Here is a 9,189-nt window from a genome sequence, read left to right on the forward strand (position 1 = left end):
ACATTTGCACAAAGAAAAGGTATGTACAATATTCAAAATTATGACTCCTATTAGTATAGGAACCTAAGAGTGGCTCCACTTGGGGATGGCATTTCCTGGTGAAATGTCAAGCAATTTGTAAATCAGTAGCCTTTGAATTGTTGTTGATGTTACCTTGCAAAATTATCCTCTATGCCTCTGCATTATTGATACTTATGATAGTGAATCCTTTGAAGCTTAGGGCCTTCTCTCCAGGCTTCAACTTCAATGACCACCATCCAATCCAAACTAAACATTTTGAAAAAAAATGGAATATGTATAATGAAAAGTAAAACTCAGTAGTTAGGTTCAAAATAGTGTTTGAGCATTCGACCATTCACTGGTGCACCTTCTATTTCTGTACCATCCATTTCTCTAAGGAATAAAGCATTATTACCTCTGAAAGCATAAATGACATATGGGCCTTTCCATAGGAAATCAAATTTCCCGTGTTTACCTTTATCTTCTCTCCTTGAACCTCGTTTTAGGACTTTGTCACCAAGGTAGAAATCCTTAGCCTTGGTCCTTTTATCAAAAATCTTCTCGATCCTTTCCTGCACAACCTGAGATCTGATGTACACTTCTTTCCTAGTTTGTCGTAAATGAATTATTTGGTTGGTTCTTCTTTGGATGTCATTTGGTTCAACCTACAACTCTTGGAGCAACTTCATTACTCATGTTCCCAAGGAATATGGAAAAACAACTTCCATCCCATAAACTAGCTCGTAGGGAGAAGTACCAATTGATTTCTTAGTGGTTAGTCTGTCTGCCCATAAGGCATTGACTAGCTTTTTATTCCATGTTTTCTTATTATCCTCCAACAACGTTTTTATGATGTTCACCAGGATTTTGTTTGAGGATTTTGCCATTCCATTTCCTTGAGGATAATAGGTTGTGGAATGGCGCAGGGTTATATGATATTTGTCGTAGAAATCTATCATCCTTTTGGATTTAAACGCTGCTGCATTATGAGTAATGAGCTTAGTTCGACATCCAAATCTTGATAGAATGTTGGTTTCAAGGAAGGTTATGATAACAGTGTCATTGGCTTGCCTTGAAGGTATGGCCTCTATCCATTTGGTGAAATAGTCTGTCGCAGTGAGGGTCCATTTGTGTTAGGCAGAGGAAGGTGGGTGAATCTCACCAATGAAGTCTAACCCCCATTGTTGAAAAGGTGTTTCAGCAGAGATTGGTTTTAGGGGTAAAGGTAGAAGCTTTTTCTTTCCCTCAAAAATTTGACATTTGTGACAGGAGGTCACATGTTTCTTGACATTAGAAAACAAAGTTGGCCAGTAGAAACCAGCTCTAAGAATTTTATAGGTAGTGGTTTTCCAGTAAAGGTGTCCTCCACAGTCACCTGCATGAAAATCTTGTAATAATTTATCAGACTCATGTTTTAATAAACAGTTGAGAAGAATACCTTCATGATTCCTCCAAAACAAAGCATTGTCTAATATACAAAATTTTAAGGACTTCATCTTCAAAAATCTACTTTTGGTGTTAGATAATCTAGGAGGAGCTTGTAAATTTTATAAAACATAAATGATATCAACATACCATGGTGATTCAATAAAGGCCTGGTTGATTAGTGGAGTCGCCATCTCCTCTTCATTATCTATTTGTGCAATAAAGTTTATATTCAGGGCCTGACAATTTGACTCAGCCATGACATTGGCTAAACCTTGGGCCTTGATTAACTTAGTTGGTCTGATTTCTATGTCATATTCTAAAATAGTAGCGATCCATTTTCCCCTCTTTCCTTCTGGACCACCCTAAGTTAGGATGTCTTTGACCACTGAATTGGGAACATAGGCTATTATATGAGAATATAAAATATATACTCTAAAGTCTCTCAGGGCCTTGCTAAAGAAAGCAATAGGTTGTTCATAGCCCTGGTCATTTTTTTGCAGTAAAACTACAACAATTGTGTGCTCAGAAGCAAAAGAGAATAAGATGAAATCTCTGTCAAGTTTTGGACTGATCAAAACTAGTGTCCTAGTTAAGGCTAGTTTAATGTCTTCAAATGATTTCTTAGCCTCAATAGTCCATTTGATGGTTAAATCGCTTTTCAACATATTGTTCAGTGATCTAATTAATTCCGCTAGATTAGAAATAAATCTCCTAAGAAAGTTAATTTTCCCTAAGAAAGCTTGTAATTATCTGATGTTCCTTGGATGTTATATCTGTAAGATGGCTTCTATTCTTGCAGGGTCTATTCGGATACCATATTTTGAAATTATATGACTTGGTAACTTTCCTTCTTCTAATCCAAACAAAGACTTCTTAGGGTTCAAAGAAATTCCATATTTCCCACATTTAATAAACACCTAACTTAGATGATCCAAATGCTAGTTTTCAGATTTTGAAAATACAGTAATGTCATCTAGGTATATCACTAGGAAATCATGAATTTCTTCGGCAAAGGCTATATCCATAGCCCTCTAGAAAGTGGCTCTTGCATTCATTAGTACAAAAGGCATTTTCACATACATGAATGTGCCCTAAGGAGTATTGAAGGCCGTCTTGGCTCGGTCATCATGATGAACTAAAATCTAATTGTAACAAGAAAACCCATACAATAATGAAATCCTGGTTGATCCAACTACCCTTTGCAAAATATGGTCCATTTTGGGGAGAGGGTAATTGTCTTTAAGGAATACTTTGTTGAGGTTTCTAAGGTCCACACAAAGTCTGAACTCGCTAGTTTTCTTCCTAGTTGGCACCAGGTTTGGAACCCAATCAGAAAATCTGATTGGTGCAATTATCTTAGCATCATACATTCTCTCGATTTCCTTTTCGATTGAAGGTAATAGGACAGGATTTATCCTTCTAAGTTTTTGTCTGAAAGGTTTTTGATTTTCTTTTATAGGGATTGTGTGTTGTATGATGCTGGTCTCATAGGATTTGAGGTCCTCATAACTCCAAGCAAAGACATCCTGAAATTCTTTTAATAACTCAATGTATTTTACTCATTTAGTGGGAGGTAATGATTTAGAAAATTTGATCAATTTTGGATTTTCATCAGTGCCAATGTTACACTCCTCCATATCATATTTCAAAGGTTCCATTTTAGGCTTACTAGGAACATCATTTGAATCAAACAGGTCTTCCAAGGGGGTTAATCCCTTAGGTAATAAATTGTCTTTGAGATCGATTACTTCAATGTCTTTGTTAATTATCTCATCAATCTCAACTTTCTCTAGGTTTTCTACATCTGATTTTGTGAATTTAGAGGGATGGAATCTATCTATCTCTTCACCTTCTATCTCATTTATGTCGATTTTATCTTTAGTGTTAGGATCTATTGATGTGTCAGTATGTATATTTCTATTTACAAATTCTTGTTTTGAAATCAAAAAGTTGTTTATTTGTTTGTCATCAGCAAATATTTTCCAGTTCTTCAAATTATCTGGAATTGCGGGCCTGTGCCTTACTTCAGCAGTGTACTGATAGTTAGGCTGAAAGGGTAACTTGCAGGTGCTGGAAAACATTGCTAAACTATGAGCTTGCATATTATGTTTTCTAGGAATTACAGCAACTTTGGTTTCTAAGAAAGTGTTTAGTATTTCTACAATGGTTCCTCTATAACAACTTAATCTAGGGTCTTTGGTCATATATACAACATTAATTTGTTTTATTAGTAATTCTGAGTCTCCCATGAGAGAAACTCTTATAGCTCCTTGCTTCCTTACTAATTTAAGACCTAAAATTAGTGCTTCATACTCAGCAATATTGTTAGTACATTTAAAATTTAGTCTGTATGCATGGCCTTCTGAGTAATCATTCTCTAGATTGTATATCCAAACTCCTTCTCCTGCTCCAAACTTATTGACTGACCCATCAAACTCAAGATGCCACAATATCTCGTGTTCATAATGTTAGATGATCCAAAAATAAAATATTATCATAGGTTATAAAGTTGGAATAAAATAATTATTAATTTAAGATATTAAATTAATAATTATTATTCTAGAATATTTAATTATTTAATGGAGACATTTAGAATTAGTATATTGTTGTAACAAGATATGACTCTCCAAATGTGTCGTATCTTAGGCACTATTTTAGGAGATTTGTTAGCTAGTTGTTTTGAATAGCATTTATTGTAAGTGGACACTTGTTATTTAATAAGTGATCCATAATCAGAGGTAGTTAGGACATTGAGCTTATAAATAGCTCATTGCAAGAGTTTTTTGTAGTTCGGGTGTAAACTATTGCAAAATCAATATGTAATTTTTTTATTTTTTTATTTTTATTTTTTTTCTGATTAATAAAATTACGTGTCTGAGGACACTTCTTCCGTTATTTTGGCATCAGAGCTCCAGTAATGCTACAGTGGATGTGAGGAGGAGATTCCAACTCTACAAGTTTTTGGAAAACTCCATTGAATTGATCAACATATGATTGGTATGGAACTTGCCCAGTTTTTTTTTTTTAAAGGAACAAAAATTTTATTATTGATTTTAGATTTGTAAATTTTAAAATCATTTATATTATCAAAAAAAATATGCAAAATCTGTGTGACTTTTCTGCAAAATCTGTATGGCTAGTGTGATGCAACGATGTGGATTTGCATCTATTGAGTGAAGGTGCCAGCGTCAGCATTCATAATTTGACAAAGACTCTTGCGCCTGGCGGATCCTCCAGTTTCCGTCATGAGACCATATGACTTCTTCAGACTTCTTTGATTCCTGTTTTCTCACACTTGACTTAACTCTCTTCCCGACCCTCCATTCGCATTCCAATTATCACTTGATGCCATAAGCAAATGAGTATAAGAAAATGAGTATCTTTAGATTTGTATTACTAATATTTTTATTTAAGATATTCTTAAAACATACAATTTTCTGTTTTGAGAAAAATTAATTATTTCGTTAAATTGGATAATAAACTTGCTATTTATTAATGTTATACTTAATTATATTCATAACAATATTAATATAAATATCTACATTTAATAACAAAATTAAAATCTAATTTTATTAAAATATTATTATTTTAAAATTAATATTTGTTTTATGTTAATATTGTCGCCAGAGAAGTAATGCGACACACAAAGGAGCTGACCTAATGGTATGATATGGTGTAGTTAATATGTTTTGTGTTCCGAGGTTAATCAAATATTGGAGGAGATGGGAACCACATGTTAATGTGCCCGCAGACTATGGCGATTGGGATTAGCCATAAAGGTTGAACCTTGAAATTCATACAGAGGCCGTATAAAGGGGTTACTTGAAACAAGATTGCTTAAATGTTACACAGTACTTGAAGCCTTCACCTTTATCTTTTACAAAATGCTTTAGATTATATTATTGTAGTAATTCACACGACTACTTTAAAAAGTGTTACCACACAATTACAAGCAACCAAGAAATTTATTATTAAAAGTTCAAAGTAAAAGATCAATGTAAAATACCTGGGATTCCTCAAATATTAAGGGCAGCGACACTATGCAATAAGTCAATAAGTAGTAAATTGGTTTACTTTCTTTTAATCATTCTATTCTATTTTAATGTTCTAATGTAATTGATAATTTGATATATAAACTTGATCTATAGTCCACATAATGAAATGAATCATTTTAAATTTATATTATTATGTTTTAATCTATTCATTCATGAAAACTTACAAATATAAAAAAATAATTGTAAAATTAAAAAATATAAAAAAAAGCCAATGCAAATACATAATAATATTTAACATGGTAAAAACTAATCATTTTAAACCAATTTACAACTTAAACATGTAAAATTATGTTTCAAAACTTATTTAAACAACCACAATTCACAATTACCCCTTCATGTTTGGTTTATTTATATTCAAGTGATTAATAATATAATAAGGTAAAAATAATTGAAAAATATTATTTTTTTGTTTTAATTTACTAAATCTTAAAATTATATAATCTTTTGTTTTCATAAACAGGGAAACCAAGATAATGATGGCATGAAATGTAGCTTAAAGAAAACATTAAATTTGAGAGGGGCCATAAGAAAATGAGTATAAGAAAATGAGTAATTTTAGATTTATATTATTAATATTTTTATTTAAGATATTCTTAAAACATACAATTTTCTGTTTTGAGAAAATTTAATTATTTCGTTAAATTGGATAATAAACTTGCTATTTATTAATGTTATATTTAATTATATTCATAATGATATTAATATAAGTATCTACATTTAATAAAAAAATTAAAACCTAATTTTATTAAATTATTATTATTTTAATATTAATATTTTTATGTTAATATGATCGGTAGAGAAGTAATGCGACATACAAAGGAGTGGGCCGATGGTATTATATGGTGTAGTTAATATGTTTTGAGTTCCGGTCTGCCTTTATCTTTTACAAAATGCTTCTGGTGATATCTTTGTAGTAATTCACACAACTACTTTAAAAAGTATTACCACACAATTACAAACAACCAAGAAATGTATTATTAAGAGTTCAATGTAAAAGATCAACGTAAAAGACCTGAGAATCCTCAAATATTAAGGGCAGCAACACAATAAGTCAATAAGCAGTAAATTGGTTCATTGTCTTTTGATCATTCTATTATATTTTAGTGTTCGAATGTAATTGATAATGTGATATATAAACTTGATCTACAGTCCGCATAATGAAATGAATCATTTTAAATTTATATTATTATGTTTTAATCTATTCATTCATGAAAACTTACAAATATATAAACTTAATTGTAAAATCAAAAAAATATAAAAAAAAATAACAATGCAAATACATAATAATATTTAAAATGGTAAAAACTAATCATTTAAAACCAATTTACAACTTGAACATGTAAAATTATGTTTCAAAACTTATTTAAACATCCACAATTCACAATTACCCCTTAATGTTTGGCTTATTTATATTCAAGTGATTAATAATATAATAAGGGAATAATAATTGAAAAATATTATTTTTTGTTTTAATTTACTAAATCTTAAAAATATATAATCTTTTGTTTGGAAACCAAGATAATGGTGGCATGAAATGTAGCTTAAAGAAAACATTAAATTTGAAAGGGGCCATAAGCAAATAAGTATAAAAAAATGAGTAATTTTAGATTTATATTATTAATATTTTTATTTAAGATATTCCTAAAACATATAATTTTCTATTTTGAGAAAATTTAATTATTTCGTTAAATTGGATAATAAACTTGCTATTTATTAATGTTATACTTAATTATATTCATATTAATTATATTCATAATGATATTAATATAAATATCTACATTTAATAACAAAATTAAAATTTAATTTTATTAAAATATTATTATTTTAATATTAATTTTTTTTTATGTTAATATCATTCGCAGAGAAGTAATGGGACATACAGAGCGGACCTGATGGTAGTATATGTTGTACTTAATATGTTTTGAGTTCCAAGGTTAATCAAATATCGGAGGGGATGGGAACCACATGTTAATGTGACCCGAGACTATAGCGATTCCGATTAGCAATAAAGGTGGAACCTCGAAATTCGTGCAGGGAGTGTATAAAGTGGTTACTTGAAACAAGGTTGCTTGAATGTTATATAGTACTTGAAGCCTCTTCCTTTATCTTTTACAAAATGCTTTCAATTATATCTTTGTAGTAATTCACACGACTACTTTAAAAAGTATAACCACACAATTACAAGCAACCAAGAAATTTATTGTTAAAAGTTCAACATAAAAGATCAACGTAAAAGGCCTCGGAATCCTCAAATATTAAGGGCAGCAACACCATGCAATAAGTCAATAAGCAGTAAATTGGTTTATTCTATTCTATTTTAGTGTTCTAATGTAATTGATAATGTGATATATAAACTTGATCTACAGTCTAGATAATGAGATGAATCATTTTAAATTTATATTATTATGTTTTAATCTATTCATTCATGAAAACTTACAAATATATAAACTTAATTGTAAAATTAAAAAATATAAAAAAAACAACAATGCAAATACATAATAATATTTAAAATGGTAAAAACTAATATTTTAAAATAATTTACAACTTGAACCTGTAAAATTATGTTTCAAAACTTATTTAAACAACCACAATTCACAATTACCCCTTAATGTTTGGTTTATTTATATTCAAGTGATTAATAATATAATAAGGTAATAATAATTGAAAAATATTATATTTTTGTTTTAATTTACTAGATCTTAAAAATATATAATCTTTCGTTTTCATAAACAAGGAAACCAAGATAATGGTGGCATGAAATGTAGCTTAAAGAAAAACATTAAATTTGAGAGGGGCCATAAGCAAATGAGTATAAGAAAATGAGTAATTTTAGATTTACACTATTAATATTTTTATTTAAGATATTCTTAAAACATACAAATTTTTGTTTTGAGAAAATTTAATTATTTCGTTAAATTGGATAATAAACTTGCTACTTATTAATGTTATACTTAATTATATTCATCATGATATTAATATAAATATCTACATTTAATAACAAAATTAAAATCTAATTTTATTAAAATATTATTATTTCAATATTAATATTTTTTTATGTTAAATAAACTTGCTATTTATTAATGTTATATTTAATTATATTCATCATGAAATTAATATAAATATATTTAATAACAAAATTAAAATCTAAATTTATTAAAATATTATTATTTCAATATTAATAATTTTTTATGTTAATATCATCGGTAGAGAAGTAATGCGACATATAAAGGAGTGGACCCGATGGTATTATATGGTGTAGTTAATATGTTTTGAGTTCCGAGGTTAATCGCATATTGGAGGAGATGGGAACCACATGTTAATGTGACCGCAGACTATGGGGATTGTGATTAGCCATAAAAGTGGAACCTAGAAATTCATGCAGAGGCCATATAAAGCGGTTACTTGAAACAAGGTTGCTTGAATGTTACACAGTACTTGAAGCCTCTGCCTTTATCTTTTACAAAATGCTTCCGATTATATCTTTGTAGTAATTCACACGACTACTTTAAAAAGTATTACCACACAATTACAAGCAACCAAGAAATTTATTATTAAAAGCTCAATGTAAAAGATCAACGTAAAAGACCTGGGAATCCTCAAATATTAAGGTCGCCAACACCATGCAATAAGTTAAGTCAATAAGCAGTAAATTGGTTTACTATCTTTTGATCATTCTATTCTATTTTAATGTTCTAATGTAATTGAT

The sequence above is a fragment of the Pinus tabuliformis genome, chromosome 5_2 (assembly GCF_031772625.1).
Source record: "Pinus tabuliformis cultivar Carrire ecotype Pingquan chromosome 5_2, CPIR1, whole genome shotgun sequence".
Taxonomy (NCBI): Eukaryota; Viridiplantae; Streptophyta; class Pinopsida; order Pinales; family Pinaceae; genus Pinus; species Pinus tabuliformis.